Source organism: Myodes glareolus, chromosome 5 (genome assembly GCF_982192425.1).
Source record: "Myodes glareolus chromosome 5, mMyoGla1.1, whole genome shotgun sequence".
NCBI lineage: Eukaryota > Metazoa > Chordata > Mammalia > Rodentia > Cricetidae > Myodes > Myodes glareolus.
This window is the reverse complement of record NC_142030.1, coordinates 2610930-2615474: the sequence shown is the minus strand read 5'-3', so window position 1 is coordinate 2615474 and position 4545 is coordinate 2610930. Positions and strand designations below refer to the sequence as shown.

The 4545-nt window shown below is 46.0% G+C and overlaps 1 long non-coding RNA gene across 1 annotated transcript; it reads left to right on the top strand.

The window, feature by feature from the left end:
- Positions 1-2721: 2721 nt before the first annotated feature.
- On the top strand, positions 2722-3684 carry LOC146894784 (uncharacterized). The gene is made up of 2 exons (XR_015001099.1): positions 2722-2874; positions 3270-3684. It is a non-coding gene; the product is annotated as an uncharacterized LOC146894784 (long non-coding RNA).
- The last annotated feature ends 861 nt before the right edge of the window (positions 3685-4545 follow it).

Genomic DNA, 4545 nt, shown 5'->3' with positions numbered 1-4545 from the left:
GGTGCTCTCCCAGAACTGGCATTTTAGATAAATTGATATTCACAGAGAAAAATGTGTACAACTTTTCCATTGGGAACCCGATCTGTGTTTCCATGGCAACGCTCTTCCTTTGCCCAGCCCTCACATGTAGAAGAGTAGGGTAATAAGATTGGCTTTATCTGCCACAATTAGATGCCACACAGGTTTCCTCGAGTGGGGCTGTGGCGGAATTTTCGAGCCTCTCGCGTCCACCCATCATCTTCCTCTTGGTCGTGGGGAGACAAGGCATGCCCTCTACGGCATGGGCTGCTCCTGGGACAGAGAGCCCAGCGGATACACTGAAAAGCAGAGGCTTGGATAAACCAATACGAAGGAAAAGTGTCCCAAATCCAGAACACCAAGAAGACTGTCGAAAGGCTCAGAAATTAGAGGTGTGGCTTTGCTGAGCCTCGCCAACTTTCTCTCTTTCTCCAGCCAAGCCAAATATGACACAATGTAACCCGACTCTCAGACTTCCCTCAGGAAGAAGAACACATTGTAAACTCCAGCGGGGAAATCTCAGCTGGGGCTAGAAGATGTCTAGTTTGAGCTGCAGGAAGGTGGATGCCCGGAGGTTTCTGCAGTGTGCAGGAAGGTGCACACTGGAGAACCAGCTAGGAGACAGGCTGCGTATGCAGAATTGCAGGCCACCACAGTGGAGAGGGGAGCCTGCGCCTCTGCAAAGCAGCCGCTCTTGCTCAAAACCCTGTGCCTACAGACACAACCCTGAACTATAATAGTGTCTGTATTATCTGTTGCCACAGTGTTACAGAAGTGTTTCTTGCCTTCTTTATTTTGGATTTTCTAGATTTTTCTCTGACCTGTGCTGATTACATGGTGCTAAGTAACCACGCAGGAAACAGTGTGATGGAGCTTGTTTGCAAGAGTCAGTGTAGGTGTAATTGTTAGGGATTTCAGGATTAAATCATTCTTGATTATGGTGGCATCTGAATTCAATATCAAGAGAAGAATAGGAGAGAGGAGGGGCAGGGAGGCGGCAGAGAAACAGGTTCTCCATGGAGACAAAGACTGGGTGGTTCATCTACAAGTCACTAACTGGGGTGTGGGGTGGACTTTCCCTCTGACTTTCTTGCCTCCAGAACTCTAAGTTACAGGATGTGTAGCGCTGTGTTATGTCCTTATAAGAAACCCATAAACACGCATTTCTCAGTGCTGTTTCTCTGGCTTTGTTCCCTCAGCTGGGAGTGGAGAGTTCTCTGTCTCGGGGACACAGCAGTGTTGTGGGAGACCAGGGCTGTTGAAAAACATTTGCTAGAGGATAGTCCTCCCATAACAAGCAAAAATGTTGGACTCAACCTCTGACTGAAGCTACCCCTAGGACGTCCTTAGGAAGGGCCTCTCAGATGTCCTACGGCTGTCCCCAGAAAAACCCAAAAGGACACTGGGTGGGAACAGAACAAAGTCTCTCCACCCTTGGAGCACAGTGTGTTTGTGACTGACTTTTATTGGAGTTGTGTTCTTTCTGTAGAAGGAGAGGCTGTATCTGTGTGAACACAACCTTTATCTAAGCGATGTTACGTGGTCCTAGGTATAATAATTTCAGTGAGTTTAAGAGAGAAGTGGAATTTAAAGTAACAGCCTGGAAAAACCTCTCACACACTGCCTTGCTCTTAAGAACATTTTCTTTGTGTGTGTGTGTGTGTGTGGTTGTTGGCAAGTGCCCGCAACAGGAAACAGAGCCATCCTTTCAGGACTCTTTCTCTATTTTTCAGTTCTACAGAAATAAACACATAGCTGTAAATTGTTCCCCAAATGAAGGAATAATAAATTTTAGAAAACACTCAAGTCTACTCAGAGTAACTGGAAGAGCCGGGAAATGGCTTTAATTTTGTATAATGTGTGTGTGTGTGTGTGTGTGTGTGTGTACATGTGCACTTTGTGAGTGTGGTGTGTGCATGTATATGTGTGTACATGCATGTGTGTGTGTGTCTGTGTATGTACATGTGCACTTGGGTGTGTGCATGTATATGTGTGCATGCATGTGTGTGTGACTGTGTGTGCGCACTTGCATGCATATGTTTTCATGTATGTGTGTGTGTTTCTTCATAGTTTTCCCAAAATACTTAGTCAAGATTGTAACCGGTCTTTTGGTAACACAATTATCCCAGCAGTCAAAGAGATTGACACATTTGCTGAAATCACTTCATGTCCTGAATATGCCTTCCCATCAGAACTAACAGCACCCATGGACTAGACTCCAAGTGTGACTTACAGAAGTCAGGGATGAGCTAGGGAGATGGCTCAGTCAATAAAGTGCTCACTGCACAGACGTGAGGACCAGAGCTCAGAGCCTCAGCACCCTGGTAAGAAGTTGTGTCCAGCAGCAGGTCCCTGTAATCCAGAACTGAGGATTGGGGGCACAGGAATGGGAACATCCCCAGGGTTTGCTGCCCAACTATTCTAGCAGAGTCAGTGAGTCCCAAGTTAAACCAGAGACTCTCTGCAAAAAGATAAAGGGGAAGACTCTGGACATTGGCCGCTTTGAGGCAAAGGATTGGGGGCAGCAGTGTCTTAAGACAATCACAATAGCTGGTATCCAACATGGAACAATGCCACCTGGTAAATGCCATTTGAAGCCCAAACTGAAGTTTGAACATGTCAGTGAATGTACCCACCCTTCTGAATGAACACGACTGGGCAAGTTTCAATTTGTATATCTCGACCTGGATGTGCTGGCTTGAATGTTAGCACTCCCGATGTAGTAGTCAGAAGACAGGACAATGGAGAGATGCCCTCAAAGGCCTTGTGGACAGAGGACATTGGATGGCATCAGGCCAGAGAAGAACTTAGGAGAAACTGCACGTGGGTTGTGAGGACAAGATTCCCGTGCACAAGGTCAGTGAGCACTACCTTGCAGAGACTGCCTAGAGCGTTGCTGAAATAGATAGATGGGTCTAGTCCAGCATATGGCAAGAAGAACCTATAAATTCTTGGTTATTAAGGTTAAGGCGACCCCTCTGGGGCCAATGAGATATCTTAGGCAGCAAGAGTTCAATCCTTGGACTCCACGGAAAGCGAGAACCAGCTCTGCAAAGTTGTCTTCCAGCCTCTACCCATGTGCACATATACACACACGCACACACACGCACAATAAATGTAAGTTTTAGTGACACTGGACACAAGTGGGGCTCCACACTATGGCTTACAGAAGTTAGGTGTGTGTCCTCGGGGCTGGGATAACACACCACCTACAATACTGCAGTTTTCAAACTGTGCTGTGTAATCTACAGGTCCGAGGACACCCCAAGGAACCGGCTCCATCACACCACCCCCATATCATCTCTCTCCCTTTGGTGAGATCTCAGCATTGACGAGAAAGGCCTCCATCGCTCCGTTTTAGGGTTCCTTTGGCTGAGCCCAGATACTCGTTCACAGAGCATCAGTAAATCACATATTTATTTGTACATTTAATCTAACTAGGAGAGAATTTGAAGCTATCATAACTTTTTATTAATGATAATACCAAAAAAAATCAGTGATTTATTTCTAAAATGCTCTGAAAGCAGCAAAGCTATTAAAATGGTGAAGTGTCTGTCAGGAGGGCCGTTTTATTTCTTTTGCATGTGCCTGAAATGAACAAACACAAATCTTAACGTGGGACATTTATATTGATTCTATCTATGGGAAATAAACAAAATAGTGGAAGATCATGCATTTCAGAGTATCACTAGTGTTGTGGGTCTGTTCTACAGCTGCCGCCTAATTTGCCATAGCAGGGGAACGCCAGCTCATAAATTATGCTTCTGCAAGATTTTGATGAGCAGAAATTATTAGTGATTCAAAGAAAAGGAGGTTTGAACAATTAAACTCCGTTCACAAATAACAGCCATCTGAAAGCCATCAGCAATTGAGTTTGGCTAACCTGACACCACATAGCACACAGAGCCACAAGTCCTTTCCTCCAGGCAGAAGGACTCAACGAAAGAAGCTCAGTCAGATGCATAACTGAGGTCTGTCTCTATGGTGAGTGATGGACCATTCGTGTCTAACCAGACGGGCCTGCTCCAGGGTAGAGCATTCTTTTGCAGGCCCCAAAGCTACCCAGATCAACACCTTTGAAAAAGGCCTTGTTGTAAATCTCTCAAATCCTTGGTGACTTGAGCTAAGCTGCTGGGAGGCACAGAGCAGGGAGGGTGGCAGGGAGAATGTGATCTTCTAGAATGTTCTTGGGAACTTTTCACTTTGAAGATTTTGAAAGACAGATAAAGTTCTCAGAAAGCCTCCCCCACTTGATAAGCTTTCTTTGTTTTGTTTAGCATGGGTCAAGGCCATTCGCAACTCTTCCAAAAGGGGGCTAGCGTTACCAGAATTCCAGATGAGAGTTAATTGCTCTAGAGGCTGAGGGAAGCTACTGTGAAGCTGTGAAGCGGATCCTCTGAACCAGGATTCAGCCCTTCCCCAAGCCACCACAGACAAATCCAAGGGACACACCGTCTGTTTCCAAGCTGGTAGAGCTATCCAGGAGGGTCTGATCAGAAGCGGCCAAGTGGGAATTGGGTTTCATGA